This window comes from Scardinius erythrophthalmus (genome assembly GCF_964197995.2).
Source record: "Scardinius erythrophthalmus genome assembly, chromosome: 15".
Lineage (NCBI taxonomy): Eukaryota > Metazoa > Chordata > Actinopteri > Cypriniformes > Leuciscidae > Scardinius > Scardinius erythrophthalmus.
In genome coordinates, this window is record NC_138235.1 from 36,476,941 (window position 1) to 36,494,851 (window position 17,911).

General features: G+C 35.8%; 1 protein-coding gene across 1 annotated transcript in view; it reads left to right on the forward strand.

Moving 5' to 3' along the window:
• Positions 1–539: 539 nt before the first annotated feature.
• The window catches only part of LOC308703372 (histo-blood group ABO system transferase-like), a 64,933-nt gene continuing 47,561 nt past the window's right edge, over positions 540–17,911 (forward strand). Inside the window, exons 1-2 of the mRNA XM_081386806.1 lie at positions 540–794; positions 1,421–1,533. The gene's annotated coding sequence lies outside the window, so the exon portion shown is untranslated. The remainder of the gene's footprint in view (positions 795–1,420; positions 1,534–17,911) is intronic.

Consider the following 17,911-nt stretch of genomic DNA (forward strand, 5'->3'; position numbering starts at 1 on the left):
TATTGTGTATTGTTCATTGATGGTATAAAGTTAAGCCCCCTTAACAATTTCACATGCCCCCTCAGTCATTTCATTCTGCAGCCGGGCCTGCTTTGTGCCCCGCTCTCCCCAGAGGAGGAAACGAAGGAAATAGAAGACAGATCTGCTTTTCTTGTAATTAGGCTATCTTGGAAATTGATTGATTTACCAGTTTACAAACGTAGTGGCTAGTGGCTAGCAAAAAAACTAGCATGTGGTCAGTCTTTCGCTAATGTAGGCCTACATTGCACATTGTTATTAGAGTTATGTCTGTAAAAAGTACTTGTATGATCTGAGCTTCAACATAGACGTAGACAAAAAAAAAACTCGTCTAGGCCTACTTCAGAGTTGTCTACAGAACTAATGCTAATAAGCTACAATTTGCGGTTAATACGCAAGATTAGCCTACATCTTATTCATAGAGCAGACTGCAGCACTGAATGATTTTCGATGTGACAAACTTGACCTCTCATGAAAACTTTGTGAAAAATACATGAGGGGTCATAATTTAAAAACCAATCGGCCCACACTAGGCCCATGTCTTTCAATATGCTACATCGTTAGTATGCTTTGGCGGGGCTCGTGCGTTTTAATTCGTCAAGAGTACTCACAAACCAACAATAAAATCCAGTAGCGATCTAGATATCCAAGACGCCAATCCTTCAAGCTTCACTGAGGTATTTTAGCTGAAAAACGGCACATCACGTCAAGTCACTTCTTCGTGCACTTTTTTTCTTCCTGGTCGCGCACTGTTCCCGCCTCTTCTACTTTTAACGGTAAATCAGCTATCCAGTTAGTCATCATCCAAATATAAAAACAGTTACAAAACAGAGTTCAGCAAATGTTTTTTTTTTTTTTTTAGAAATAGCTCAACATATATGCAGCATCTTGAATTATTTTCTTTAAAAATCCATATGAATTTAGTTCGATTTGCTTTGAAGAGCTATACATAAAGATTTATTTATTTATTTTTATTTATTACATTCGGTTTTAAAATTAAGAAATGATAGGAAAAAAAAGAAAGAAAAACAGCCCAGAACAAAAAGAAAAACTAGCTATTAAATGCTTCTAAAGTTAAAATAAAGGCCTAGTTTTCTTTATTAATTTAAACATAAATCTTTTCCTAAACAGCCTGTCTTTTCCCTCAGACATAATTGTTAGAAGGCAGGAGGAATACAAAAATAACTAACAGATTACCATTAATTGCTGCAAAAAAAAAAAAAAAAAGCTAATCATGTACATCTGTCTGTCTGTTATGTGAGTTTTCTAAACCGCCTTGTTTATGAATTTTACTCTCAGGTGAAAAAAATAAAAGTGGGAGTTTTTGAGAGCGAGTTTTCAGCCCTCGTGCACTGCCATCTTTCGGTGGGACCAATATAAGTGATTACTGATTACATTGCAGGTGTCCATCCTGCTCAGTTGAGCTGCAGGCGCAGTATCGAGAGAACAAGAACAACACATCACAAACATTCATCAGTATGTGGGCTTATATCTTATGCTTCATCTGTGCGGAGGGTAAGATACACACATTTTTAATTGTATCCTAATGTTAAGTAGGTTGAACTGTCTTTATTTTTCCTCATTTTAAAAGCTCAAAAAATTTGTCTGGAAACTCAGTTTTACTGCTATAAGAAAAATCATGAAGAAGCAAATATCCAGCTTGACTTTCATAACCATGAACTTCTGTGTTAAAATGCAGGTGAACATGTCAATAAGCAGCATAAATTAATGCTTCATCGTCAGTAAATGTACAAATTTTTTTATAAATCTAATCAATATGCACAGTAAATAATTGTTCTGACTGTTTTGGTCAATGTTTTACAAATGCCATTAACGTGAAACGTCGCGCGTCGCGTTCATAGGCTCTTGTCTGTAAGATTTCCTCCCATAGAGCATATTATAAAGAAGAAGCTTAACGTCAATGCAGTAAGACGGTGATATTTAAACTCAGTAGCCAATACACCTTATTGAACCTTAAGCGTTTTATAATGGTTTTCTATGGGTGTTGTTCATAATCTGATGTAATCTGTTTGCCTCTATAAAGTATGCTTTATTAATAAGGTAGGCCTATATTGTGTACTAAATTTGTTTCTTCAATATCACTCACATTAAACGTCTTAAATGGGGAAGAACGATTGATTACGCTGACGTTGTCTGTTTTAGCAGAATACTGCCATCTAGTGGTAGCAGGTTTTCTCAGACATCTGTGTGTGGATCGTGCAAGGCGAAACCTGCGAAATGAAAGTCTCAAAATCCAAATGAATCAAATAGGATCGACTCAGAAACGAGTCAATGAATGCACGCGTGTCATCTCATCCACAAATACACGTCTTACTTGTTGCATGCACAAATTCTGGCCTACATTAATACAAGATCGAGGTTTTGTATTAACAACTATGTCTCTATTTGTACAAAATGCTGCACATTCATGTGATTTTGGATTTTGCACACACAAGTTGTATTGTATTAGTTTAAATGTAGTGACACACATTTGTGAATTTGTCAAATAGATGGGTAGTTGTGCACACATTAATAATTAGCACCAGGCCTATTCATTTGTAGTTGTTTGTGTGTGGGTTGTGAAATGCTTAAAAACTGCGAAAAGAAAGTCTCAAAATCCAAATGAATCAAATGAGATCGACTCAGAGGAGACGTCAATGAATGCACGCGTGTCACCTGATCCACACATGCACATCTTCTGTGTTGCATGCGCAAATTATGATACAATAATACAAAGGAAAACATTTGTATTCACAAAAATGTCTCCATTTGTACAAATTGCTTCACATTCATTCAGTTTTGAATTTTGCACACGCAAGTTGAAAGGCATGGATAAAACATTTCTGCAACATGTATCAAGTTCATTGATAAGTGTGCTTGCATGTGTTAATCATATTGATACTAAAATCATCCCATATTAGGAAGACGCAGATCTGTTCCAGAATCACTGTTTATCGTATTTAATGACATGACATTGTCGGTAGTGATAGTTTATGCAAATATGACATTATTTTTATAAGTTACCAATGGATCTTGAACAGTTACTTAATTCTGTGTGGCAATTTTTACACTGTTACATTTTGAAGTACAGTATCAGGGTAACCCACATGTTTACTGGTACTGTTTATTAACTATTTATTATTTATATAAAGTGTGGGTGAACTTAAACTGTATTGGCTATGCTGCGGTTCCTGTAGGCTTTGCGTGTGTGCGTGCGTGTGTGCGTGCGTGGGGGGGTTGGGGGGGCTCCATGTCCATTTTGCTTGGGGCCCCCAAATTCCTTCAAACGGCCCTGCTCACCCTCATGTTATTCCAACCCCGTAAGACTCCCGTTCATCCCCAGAACACAAATTAAGATATTTTTGATGAAATCTGAGAGCTGGCTCACTCCTCCATAGGCTTCTAGGCAATTTTATTCTGGTGAGTTTATCAAGTGAGGACAATAATTTTTGTGCACTAAAAAACAAAATAAAGACTTTATTCAACTATTCATTTTCTTCCGTATGGGCCTCTGAGTGACTTCACTAGTGCTGGGAGAAAAAATCGATTCACCTAGGTATCGTGTTGTTGTTTTTTTAAACGATCTTAAAATGGATTTTTTTTTATTTTATTACAGAATCGATATTAATTCAAATTAAATTGCTTTATTTTTGTCCTTGCTTATAGACGAGGATGACCGAAGTAAGTCACTTTCGTTCCAACAAAGGATGAAATGTGTTGTTAAATTTTGAGTGTCGAGTAACGTAATATCCCTTTCAAGTGGACGCGTAAAAGCGACGTGAGATTGAATGCATTGAAAAGCCCTCGCGCTACTCACATACTGGGAGAGAGATAAGACAATAGAGCTGCACGATTCATCTTTAAAAAAATGTGGTCTCGATTCAAACCCCCACACAATCTGCTTCCATTTCGTCTGTCTATTAAACCTTTGACAAAATCATCTCGCAACATTTAAAGCTGTGCTGACCCGGAGAGAGTCGTCATGAAACAGCTTCACAAACAGTCTTTTCAACCTCATCCCACTAAACATCAGACGTCTATTGGACAGGCAGATCATGTCTATATTGCATCAGTCGGTCCAAGACCAATTTTTGACCTTTATGCAACGTGCAATCTAGGTCTGCTATTTGGACATCTAACCATGACCCCACCTGGACGTCAGTATAATGTTCAATATTTGAACGCCGGAATAGGTAATTTTCTGGATGTTATGTCTAAGACAGGTGCAGGAAATTGACATGATCTAGTTTTGCAAAGTTACCTCCAAATGAGGTCTTTTCTACTTCATGTTTGGAAGTCAGATTTTAGTTCCCTGAAGGTGCAGACTGTGACGTCATGTGGACGTCTAAGACAGGTGAAGGAAATTGACATGAACAATGAATGTGGGGAAATGTTTGATTGACTGAGGCATTAATCATTGACATGCTTAGCTTCTTGAATGCATTTTTTAATGTTAGATATTAACATTGTTTTTCAACGTGATTCATGAGTAGCCTAGGTCTAAAGCAGAAGCAGTTTGCACGTTGTGATGACGTCCGGAATTGGTCCGCATATATATATGAAACAGGAAGTCACGCCTGCGGTATGGTAGTTCCACAGGAAACACCACAGGAAAAGTGAACAGCAGCAACTGAAAAATCTTTGTTTTCAAGGTAGGTTCGGTCAACTTAGTGAAGTTTATGTTAAATTCTGCATTACTAATTTTAGCTGTTTTAGCGTTATTGTCTTAAACTAGCCTACCTAAACCTGTTGTGGGGTAGGGAGTGCATCTCCACCAGCTAGTGTTAGCTAAACATTGGCCATAGTTAGCCTACTTTTGAAAATAACTTTCGCACTGCACTGAAGCTTAACAAGTAGCAGCTAACATCATTCATCATAAACCCCCCTGACTGACATGACTGTGTGTATGCAGAATATGATTTGTGTATGTGTTTGTGGCCACAGAACATTCTTTCTCCTATTGATTATTTTCTTTATTGATCATATTTGATTTCTAAATGTAAATTCTTTTCCTTTAGACTCTTCTCTAATGCCATAATGGCATCTTTTAATATGAAGGGAGGGGGCAAAAAGGCAAGAGGCCTTTCGGAAACACAAAAATATACAGAGCACTACAAGGTTAGGCCAGATTAAAAAGAATGAGGGACTTGATGTATGACTGCAGAGTGCCTTTGTATGATAGTAATTATGTGTGTTTTTGTATTTGTGCAGATGGAGTTATGAAGTTTGACCAAACTGCTACGGAGGACTCCATTAGAACTTTCACCTCAGAACACCTTAAACACGCACCACAAAGAAGTGGAGGTGGAGGGTTCACTCCACATAGTCACTGATCATGTGCTGAACACAGAGAATATATATATATATATACAGTGCTATGCATAAGTTTAGACACCCATGCTAAAGTTGACTAAAAATACAGGGTGCATAAGTCTGGACACCCCTAAAATCTGCCTGCCTCTATGGGAATTTAACATAGGGGTGTCCAGACTTATGCACCCTGTATTTTAAGGAAGAACATTTTTGTATTTACGATACATTATTCATTCACAAAGAAAATTGGTGTCCTTAAAGGTTGGATTTTTTTTTTTTAAGGCAAATTTCAATTTCCAAAAGATGATTTTTTATTCCTCTTTTTAGTCAACTTTAGCATGGGTGTCTAAACTTATGCATAGCACTGTGTGTATATATATATATATATATATATATATATATATATATATATATATATATATATATATATATATATATATATATATATATATATATATATATATAGGGCTGTCAGTTAAACGCGTTATTAACGGCGTTAACGCAAACCCATTTTAACGCGATCAATTTTTTTTATCGCGAGATTAACGGTCTTTTTGGCCTAGCAAACTTTGTAGTTTTTTTCACATGCTTTTGCAACAGGACGCGGCATGCGCGGCGCTGCTCTATGAAACCCATTCATTTCAATGGCTTGCGCCGCGCGAGGACGTTTTGTTGCTTAGTCGACCAAAGCGCAAGCGGATCCATAGACATATACATAGACGCCCTATTGGCCGCTTTGGAACGTTGCTGCGATACGTCAACGCGTCCGCCATTTTGTGGAGGGCAAGACTGCGCTGTAATCAAATGCAAGTAAACTGCTGAGCTGCGGTTTTTCTGTATAAAAACCAAAAAAAATTACATTTATCAACCGATTTCGGTGGTTTGTATGTGGTGTACAAAAAAAGTTCCATCTGTAGTTAGTTAAACTCTCGATAGATAGACATATATATATATATTTTTTTTTAATAAGGAATGGCGAAAGCTCTGGCTTGTCATGTATTTAGCTTTTCATTCTTGGATAAGAATTGTGAACACCCCCATACTGAGATATAATTTAATTTTCACATTAAATTAAATAAAGTTTTCTTATTGTGGGAAAAGCATATTCTGTCATTGACCCGATTTTAGCAATAACAAAGATAACTGATGGATCATTTATGGTAATATGATATGGTACAACTACAGTGCAATGCAAATAGTAAATATAAGATAAAGTGAGAGGTAGGCTAATAGTAAATAGTTTAGTCAATAAAATAAACAAACAGTATACAGTAAATAAAATAGTAATGAAAAGTATAATTATATAATATCATAAGTACTAATATAATAATAATAATAATAATAATATATTGATAATAGCATATAGTTTATGTATACTATAATAATAGCAGTAGAATATGAAATATCAATTACAGAATATAGACAATAAAAAATAATAGGTTAAATAGTTACTATGAATAGTAAAATAATTTGACAGCATAACTATAATAGATTGATAATTGTAAGTGGTATATTATTATAATAACAATAATAAATAATGTAAATTTATACATTTTAAAATATTATTACATAGGCTATATAAAATAAAATGACGCAACCCTGTCTCTTTTTGTTAAATTTCAGTTTTTAAAAGGTATAAGAAGCTATACAAATCAAGAAATAAAGTAAACGATCCAGTCAAACATACAGCAGGCTACACTGTTATAATAGCCTAAATATATTAAGTTATGAAACTTCACTTTGCCCTCAGCCAAAACAATCTGCCAAGGAACAAATTATAGATTAATGAAACCAAAGATCGCCCGTTAGATAAACACAAGACGAATTATTCTCACTAGACTGACAGCGACGAACGTCAGAACTCAGAAGCGGTGTACGACATGCACTATAGCCGAGGCAAGGCTGTTCTCGGCGGGGTACATGAGCGCTGAACGCCCGCGGGGATCGCTTGATCTCACAACTCCGAAACCGTCAGATAACATTTTTAAAAAGGCGCTATCTTTATAAATAAACCACAGATTTGAGCTTTAAACAACTACATTGTCGACTGAAAAACTCTTAAAACTACATTTCGTGACACAATAACAGTAGTATTTTTAAATTTCGTGGCCTTTCTCCTCTGATAATAAAAATAGTAAATGAAATGCAACCAGAAACAAATTTTCAGTTTTGCTTGAGAAAGGTAATTCCCTGAGACCTGTTTTCAATTGTGTGGCTATTTGTAAAGCCCCAAGCAGCACAAGAAATAGGCATTTTTCTCAATTCTCGTTATGAGAGTATGGGAAAGTTGCCCTCCGCAGTATGGCGGCGCCGTTGACGTACGATCCAGCGGCCAATAGGGCGTCTATGTATATTATGTCTATGAGCGGATCTAGCTAGACCGGAAACAAAACAGCAGGCACGCGCACACACTTGTTTGGGCTTGCGAGCCGGCCAAATAGTAGGTCAACGTTACGTTTTGAGTGGATGACGAGCGCGAGACGCCGAAATGGATGCCAATAAGATTCTGAATGGAAAGTTTACTTTTAAAAAGTTGCCAAATGGTTCCATTGACTAGACCAAAGTGATCTGTGTGTTTTGTCGTTGTGAACTGAGCTATCATCATCGCAGTACGTCCAGTCTGAAACACCACTTGATGATGGCCACACACACACACACACACACACACACACACACAGCTGATGCGAATTCTCCAAACCCTCGTCAATATCAGGACCTCGTTAGGATTTCTTTTACCCTTTTATTGATGGACAGTGTTACATTGTGTGAGAGATTATTTGCTCCAAGTGAGAATGTTAGTGTGAAATTGAACACAGTATTGCCAATGTTGTTTTCAATAATAAAAAAATCTGCACAAAGCAAGCCAATCCGCTTTTTCATGTTGATAAGAGCATTAAAATGAGAAAAAAAATAATGGGACAAAAATAAATCAAGAGACATTTAGAATAGATAAAAATGTGCGATTAATCGCGAGTTAACTATGACATTAATGCGATTAATCGCGATTAAATATTTTAATCGTTTGACAGCACTAATATATATACACACACATACACAGCAGTCAGTTACTCAGTCACTCAACTTTTGCACCTTGTTTTGCACAGATTCAGTTTAGCACTTGTGTGATAGTTGTGTTTAACTGAAATTGTACTGATCATACAGTGATTTACAAAAAAATAAAAATGAGTGGGGATTGAATTGATTTCTTAAACCTCTGTGCATAACTGTATGCCTATCACTTTCCAAAGGGTGGAGGGCCTGTTTTCTGTACCAGATAATTTTCCTGTAGCTTTGTTTGGCAGGGGGATAGTATCATTATTTATGTGATACAATAGTTCAAATTATCATAGAAGTACTAGGATAAAAGTTTACATTTCAAATATAAACACTGATGTCTATCATAGCGATCAAAATAGAGTAAAGCCCCAATCACACACGTTTTCCCGGTTCGAAAACTCGAGGCGCACAGCACTGCCCCAATCACACAGAACGAGCAGTGAACCAAGGTTATTATAGTTTTGCATTTTTAAATTAGTTTTTATTTTAATATCATTTCAAATTTCCTATACATTTCAGTTTCGCTTTAGTTAGTTTCATTAATGGTTTTGTTAGTTTTAGTTTAGATTTTATTTTGTGAACACATTTCTATTTAGTTTCAGTTTCAGTTTTAGTAATTATAGTTTAGCAGAGTTAACGGAACACTTCCAGTTAAAGACATTTAATTTCAGCACAGTTTAATGTTTGCAGTTTACATTTAACTTTTGTGAAAACCTCTTAATAATAAAAATAAAATAATTGTTTGAGGATGAACAAAAAAACAAACAAATGCAACTAAAAAGTAAAAATTATATAATCAAATAAAAATGAAATCTTGTTAAACGTGTTGTAGCCTATAAGAAACAGAAAAAGATATGTGTTTGATTATTCTGAATATTCTTTAAGGTTATTTCTATGATTAATCCTTTCAAACATTATTCTTATATTGATCCATTTATGCTTTTTGTCTATTGCATCGTTTATAATCATATACTCATAGTTATACACATATCCAAATGTTCTCTTCAGATCAGACATTTAGTATACTTCTACTCTGACAAATATACGTCTATTTCTGGGCTATAGACATAGACATTCAGGGCTATTTGGTTTTTTGGTATCTTGTCTAATATGTGTGGTAGGCTATATAGGCCTATCTTGCTTATGCTAGTTTCACATGAGATGGTTGGATGGTTGTCTTATACCCGGAATTAAGGAACAGCTGTATGTGCATGAGGTGGAAATATTTATGTGGGCCTTTCTGCTTCTTAGGGCTGGTTCACACAGAGAGCGGTTTTGCTTTGAAAAACGGAAAAAAGACGCGGGCACAGTGGGGAAAAAACGCAAGGTCTCGAATCGATACGCGTCTTTTAAAAGTTGAACTTATTTTAACTTGAGTGCCGCGTTCCCAGCAAGGTTATTATAGTTTTGCTTTTTTAAATGAGTTTTTATTTTAATGTCGTTTTCAATTTTGCTTTAAATTTCAGTTAGTTTCATTAATGGTTTTGTTAGTTTTAGTTTAGTTTTTATTTTGCAAACACATTTCTATTTAGTTTTTATTTTATTTAGTTTCAGTTTTAGTAATTATAGTTTAGCAGAGCAAACAGAACACTTCCAGGGTAGACCAAAGCGAGACGCATAATTTCAGCAAAGTTTAATGTTTGCCGAGATTACAGTTAACTCTTGTGCAGACATCTTAATAATAAAAATAAAAATAATGGTTTGAGATTGAACAAAGCACCAAATAAATGGAACTTAAAAGTATACAAGAAAAAAACGATGAAAAATACAAACTAATTCAAATTAAAAATGAAATCTTGTTAAACTTTTTTCAGAGTGACACTGGTAGCCTACATACAACAAACAAGTAATAAAAACTCGGTGAGTGTTTTAGCGCAATTTTCTCACCTCATGGGATCACAACACTAAGAGATAGTAAATCTTTTCCTGGATTTTGTTTGTGCGTTCCCGAGATTAGACCTTCCATAATGCCGAAAACCCGAAGTCTCTAGGTGGTCTGGTTGAGGAGATAGAAGTGCAAGATTGGTGCGCACAGACAGAACAGAAATCATGAGTTAACAAGCGCAAATTGTCCGGTGGAAAATTGCGCTAAAAAACAGCTAAATTAATCTGACAACTTGCTGTGAAGCCAGTGTGATTAAATAATGAAGTATCTAAGCAGTGTGTGAGTGTGTACATGTTTTTCTATTGTGGTGGGGACTTAAACCTGAATGCACACCCACTCATGGGGACTTGTGTCACTGTGGGCCTAAATTAAATCACACAGAATGAGTTTTTTTTTTTTTTTTTTTATGTGTGTGATGGGTCGGATTAGGGGTCAGGTTAGTGTGTGTGTGTGTGTGTGTGTGTGTGTGTGTGTGTGTGTGTGTGTGTGTGTGTGTGTGCGCGCGCGCAGTGTCCTGGAACATGTCTCCACATGGATAACAATATTATTAGCAGAAGATCTTTTGTAAAAACAAAGATAACAACAGCACCTTTCAGCCTGTCAAACTTCATGAAAGCATGACATCACCACATTAAAGGCATTTTTGTGCTTGACGGACTTGTTTCGCTGTTGCACCCGCGTCTCGCAAATGAAAGGACATTCTAAAAACGCTTCGCTCAAGTTAAAAGTTCAACTTGCGTCTCATTACCTTGAGTTATTATTTCCCATTCCACTGCCACGGACGCATCCTTTATGAACAGCCGCTTAGGACTAGCGATGTGTTCGATGCTCCTTCATTGAGCGCGTCACAGGACAGCGGTTAATCGCCTCAGCAACTTCACGCGTGCGAAGCGCCATTTACAGGCATTTCCCTAAACAGCCACACGTCAGACTTTCCACCAAAGAGCTTATTAAATACGAAAACGATTATTTATTTTTGCAAATTATTATTTTATTTCAGTTAGTTTTTCAGTAACTGTTGTTAGTTTCGTTTAGTTTTAGTTTTTCATTTATTATGAATTTCTAATTTTATTTCAGTTTACGAAAATGTTTTTTGACCAATAGTTTTAGTCTTAGTTTCAGTTTTCGTATACGAAAATAACCTTGGTTCCCAGATAGCACATGTACATCACGGAGACGTCTATTTGGTGTGCGTGTTTACATCTGGAAGACGTATTTTTAGAGTGTCTGCTCATCTGCAATACGTCTATAGGACGTTTCCTGTCAGATGTCAAATAGACGTTTAGAAAATGTCTTTAAGATGTAATGATTTAAAATGTATGTTAAACTGACATCTTAAAGATGTCTATCAGATGTTAGCAAACAGCAGATGCTTTCCAGGGGCCTGTTTCAGAAAGGAGGTTAAGTGAAAACTCTGAGTATGTTAACCCTGAAATGAGGGAAACTCTGAGTTTTTTGTTTCAGAATGGGAGGTATGTTAAACCTGAGAAAGCAGAGTAAGTCAAGCCCGTTTCAGAAAGAGAGGTAACTTACACTCAGAGTCAGTTACCATGGTAACTTACTCTGTGAACCTAACCTGGTCGGGAGCAGGTTTTCTTCAGTAAACCCAGAGTTTCTTTCGGTCTCCTCCCCTTTTTTAAAGAGGAAGTGGTGTTTAAACACCACATTCATTCTTTCAGTACATTTTTATTAATAAAATTAATCTTTTATTAATAAATAAAATATTGTTTTTTTTTAAATAAGATGAAGTCTATATAACTCATTAACTGGCAACTGAAAACACAGTAGTAGATTAGAGCTACATAATGTAGTTCTGAACAAATTCTACAGAATTAAACTGGGGGGGGGGATAAGAATACCTGTTTATACTTAGATTTAAACTTAGATTCTATAGGCTACTCCACATAAAAATGTAGATTGTTTGATGTGTAGACACATAACGTTAACATTACCTCTGTAGGTCTCTCTGTGGCAGCAGAAACTCTTTATCCCCATGTGATGAGCATTTGGTTGAGTACACTTTATAACACTATTTGTCATAATTTCTGGTGTATTGAGTAGGCGATTTACAACTGCCTGGGGTTCTGTTGGGACAGGAGGCTCCAAAAGACAGATATTACCATCAGAATCTGTTGGGACCAACAAAAATCCTAACCCATAGTAAAATAAATGGAAATATCAAAAATAGCCTATATAAAAAATAACACATATGTAAACCTCTTACATTTTATGAGGTCCTTGGATCTTTGGGACTGGCTCTGAAGTCCCTCCAGGAATTCCCTCAGCCAAAAATGCTGCTGCACTGCTAGACACTGGATGCTATTTAGTTATTTAATATGTCACATGTTTGTAAAGTCAGGTAGCCTACACCCATACTTATGCTCAAGCCTTACTTGACTAAATTATGTTTTTATATTTAATTTTCAGCTGCTGCCATGTTCTTTTAATGCCTGCAGGATTGCACCTACATGAAAATTAAAATTAGGTTGAATAACATACTGTTCTTCCAGATTCACCTCTGATATTATAACAGTTGGGTAAGTTACTTGTATTACTAACTACAAATGACATCTTCAACAGTGTAATTAGATTAATGTAATAATGACTATCTTTAGAAATTATTGGTCTACTTATTACTAATTGCTAAATCCCATGTCAACCTTAAACACTTGAACAATACAAGGAGAGACAAGAAACAGCACTTTTAATGCTTTCAAATAAACAATATACAATTGCATGAATTATTATTGAATTGACCAAAGTGTGTAGAGGGAGAAGGTTACATTAAAAATATAACTTTTAAAAATGTATGTTAAATAGGCTATACAGAATTGTTCAATAGTCTAATACAATTACATCAGATTTAACTTTAAATTACAGAAGAATTAAGAGTAATCCCTTTAATAAAATTACAGTATTTAGATTACTTTGTAATTAATTACACCCATCACTGTATAACAGTAATTAAAATGTGAAGAAATATGAAGACCTCTTTTTGTCTGGCGCTGTTGCCATGGTGACTCATAATATCTGTGCTCCATTGATAATGGCTTTTTATAGTTGTGGTGCACGAGCTTAACTCAGAGTCAGTCAACTCAGAGTTGATTGAACTAACTCATTTCAGCTGTTCTGAAACCAAAAACTCAGAGTTTCCCATCTCAGGGTAAGTCAACTCAGAGTTCAAGTTTTAACTCAGAGTTGGTTGAACCTCCTTATTGAAACAGGCCCCAGATTAAGTGATCTTTAACAGACATCTTGCAGGACACGACGCTCTAGTCTAGAGCGTCGTGTCCTGCACGTGATGTTGCAGAAGACGCGAGACTCTAGCGCAACGGTCATACATTGAAAAATAAAGTAGCTCAGTGGAATGGAAAAAAGTGATTTTCAGGTAGGCTACAGGATGAGAGCTTATTAATTACAAAAACGATTATTTATTTCTGCTAATTATTATTTTGTTTCAGTTAGTTTTTCAGTAACTGTTGTTAGTTTCGTTTAGTTTTAGCTTTTCATTAATGTAGAAATTTCTATTTTATTTCAGTTTACGAAAATGTTTTTTGACCAATAGTTTTAGTCTTAGTTTCAGTTTTCGTTTACGAAAATAACCTTGCAGTGTACTGCGTTTTTTGTTGCTAGGCAAACACAGAAACAGCTGTCCTGTCAGTCAAGTAAACTTTGTTTATTTTTTGTTAACATTGTGGTAGTTACGATTCGTTAAGTCGTTAAGCTCCTGGTAGCCTAACCCGTGATAGCACCACAAGTTTATCCTCCATCATCGCACTCTCCGGCGTTCAAAGCAACTTCATCACTACAACGGAAGACCCGCCTCTCCATTCATTCGATTCGAGTTGATTTTTTTTTTTTTTTTTTTTTTTTTCAAAAACTTGAGGCGCAGCCGGCGGTTAAACGCAAGGCGCCTGGGGCGCATAAACAGCGCGCAGAACATGCATGCCATAGGAAATCAATTTTAAAAAGACGCCTCTCACAAGTGACTGTTACAAAATTGTTAAGTTATTGAATCATTTATTAAAGAGAATGTAGTACTAACTGTATGATGCTTCTGAAATAAGTCAGAAAGATGTGATGAATTGTTTTTGTAAATATGACTCATCTTATACATCATGTAGCCTATATAGTCTGTATAAGAACCGTTGATAGAAAACGTTCTTAAAACAACGTTCTTGAAACGCCTTTTTGGCGTTATTTGTGATTGATGAAAGTTTTCATAACGTTGATAGAAAACGTTCTTAGAACAAGGTTCTTGAAACGTCTTTTTGGCGTTATTTGTGATTGATGAAAGTTTTCATAACGTTGATAGAAAACGTTCTTAGAACAACGTTCTTGAAACGTCTTTATGACGTTATTTGTGATTGATGAACGTTTTCATAACGTTGATAGAAAACGTTCTTAGAACAAGGTTCTTGGAACATCTTTTTGACGTTATTTGACGTTTTTTGTGATGGATGAGCGTTCTCATAACTTTGATAGCATACATTATTAGAACAAGGTTCTTGGAACATCTTTATGACATTTGTGATTGATGAAAGTTCTCATAACGTTGATAGAAAACATTCTTAGAACAACGTTCTTGGAACGTCTTTATGACGTTATTTGTGATTGATGAAAGTTCTCATAACGTTGATAGTAAACGTCCTTAGAACAACATTCTCGGAACGTCCTTATAATGTTATTAGTATTTTCTGAATGTTATATTTAGGCTATCATAAAACGTTCTGGGAACATGTTTGCTGAACATTCTCAATGATAAATACACTCGTTAACAAATATGCGCTTCTTAACAGTTTACAATCACTAGATTTGTATAATATGACTATATATATCCATATAAACATTTTTAACATCACAGTTTATAACACCACCCCAATAAACCAGCACTATATAGCCTATTAATAAATTAATATTAACTAGTGCAAAATGCCTGTGCAAAATCAGTTTTTTTGAGTGTTTTTAGTAATTGTTGTTTTGGTGTGTTTGAGTGCTCATTGTTACAATTACACAGCAAAAGTTCAGTGACATTTTTATTTGTGTATAGTAGAAAGCAAATACTGATCCTGAAATTACATAAAATAAATGTGGAAAACTGAACTACATGATGCAGGGAGCAGACTACACAGTGAACTCAGAGAAAACGCTACGCTTGAGTAAAAACTACGCTTGTGAATAGGCTACTACAAATGATGCCCGTGAAAGAGACTGCGAACGCATTGAATATGCAACCCAGTCTCACGGCAGTTCGTGACATAGTAACGAAATTTAATCTATTGATTCGTGTTCGTGGACACGATTTCCCCCATTTTTTCGTGTCAGTCAGCACGACTTTCAATCTAATGTATTTCAATGGGACGTATTTTTCGTGCCTGCACCACGTTTTTCTTTCGAGAGCACAGTATTGTTTTTTTCTCAATTGTTATTCATTTTGCAAACTTTAAGAGCTACATTAGCCTACTCAATATTTAATCAAGAGATTTTAATCCTCGTTTTTATTGCTTTATATTCGTTAGGCTACTCAACATTAATCTATTTATTCTTGTCCAAGGGCACAAATATCCTTCTTTTTTTCGTGTCACTCAGCACGACTTTCAATGCATTTCAATGGGACGTATTTTTCGTGCCTGCACCACGTCTTTCTTTCGAGAGCACACTATTGTTTTTTTTCTCAAATGTTAGGCTATTCCTTTTGCCAACTTTATGGACTAGGCCTACATATTACTCAACATTTAATCAGGAGATTTTAATCCTTGTTGTACTGCTTTATATTCGGCAGGCTACTCAACACGAATTGATTCGTGTCCATAGGCACGAATTTCCTTCTTTTTTTCGTGTCAGTCAGCACGACTTTCAATCTAATGTATTTCAATGGGACGTATTTTTCGTGCCTGCACCACGTTTTTCTTTCGAGAGCACAGTATTGTTTTTTCTCAATTGTTATTCATTTTGCAAACTTTAAGAGCTACATTACTCAATATTTAATCAAGAGATTTTAATCCTCGTTTTTATTGCTTTATATTCGTTAGGCTACTCAACATTAATCTATTTATTCTTGTCCAAGGGCACAAATATCCTTCTTTTTTTCGTGTCACTCAGCACGACTTTCAATGCATTTCAATGGGACGTATTTTTCGTGCCTGCACCACGTCTTTCTTTCGAGAGCACACTATTGTTTTTTTCTCAAATTTTAGGCTATTCCTTTTGCCAACTTTATGGACTAGGCCTACATATTACTCAACATTTAATCAGGAGATTTTAATCCTTGTTGTACTGCTTTATATTCGGCAGGCTACTCAACACGAATTGATTCGTGTCCTTATGCACGAATTTCCTTCTTTTTTTCGTGTCACTCAGCACGACTTTCAATCTAATGTATTTCAATGGGGCGTATGCACGTCTCTCTTTCGAGAGCACACTATTGTTTTTTTCTCAAATGTTACTATTCCTTTTGCAAACTTTAAGGGCTACATTACTCAACATTTAATCAGGAGATTTTAATCCTTGTTGTATTGCTTTATATTCGCTAGACTACTCAACACGAATTGATTCGTGTCCGTAGGCACGAATTTCCTTCTTTTTTCGTGTCACTCAGCACGACTTTCAATCTAATGTATTTCAATGGGGCGTATGCACCACGTCTTTCTTTCGAGAGCACACTATTGTTTTTTCTCAAATGTTAGGCTATTCCTTTTGCAAACTTTAAGGGCTACATTACTCAACATTTCATCAGGAGATTTTAATCCTTGTTGTATTGCTTTATATTCGGCAGGCTACTCAACACGAATTGATTCGTGTCCTAGGGCACGAATTTCCTTCTTTTTTCGTGTCATTCAGCACGACTTTCAATCTAATGTATTTCAATGGGGCGTATGCACCACGTCTTTCTTTCGAGAGCACGCTATTGTTTTTTCTCAAATGTTACTATTCCTTTTGCAAACTTTAAGGGCTACATTACTCAACATTTAATCAGGAGATTTTAATCCTTGTTGTATTGCTTTATATTCGCTAGACTACTCAACACGAATTGATTCGTGTCCATAGGCACGAATTTCCTTCTTTTTTCGTGTCATTCAGCACGACTTTCAATCTAATGCATTTCAATGAGGCGTATGCACCACGTCTTTCTTTCGAGAGCACACTATTGTTTTTTCTCAAATGTTACTATTCCTTTTGCAAACTTTAAGGGCTACATTACTCAACATTTAATCAGGAGATTTTAATCCTTGTTGTATTGCTTATTCGGTAGGCTACTCAACACGAATTGATTCGTGTCCGTAGGCACGAATTTCCTTCTTTTTTCGTGTCACTCAGCACGACTTTCAATCTAATGTATTTCAATGGGGCGTATGCACCACGTCTTTCTTTCGAGAGCACACTATTGTGTTTTCTCAAATGTTTGGCTATTCCTTTTGCAAACTTTAAGGGCTACATTACTCAACATTTAATCAGGAGATTTTAATCCTTGTTGTATTGCTTTATATTAGGTAGGCTACTCAACACGAATTGATTCGTGTCCTGAAGCACGAATTTCCTTCTTTTTTCGTGTCACCCAGCACGACTTTCAATCTAATGTATTTCAAAGGGACGTATGTTCCGTGCCTGCACCACGTCTTTCGTTGCAACATGGTCTCA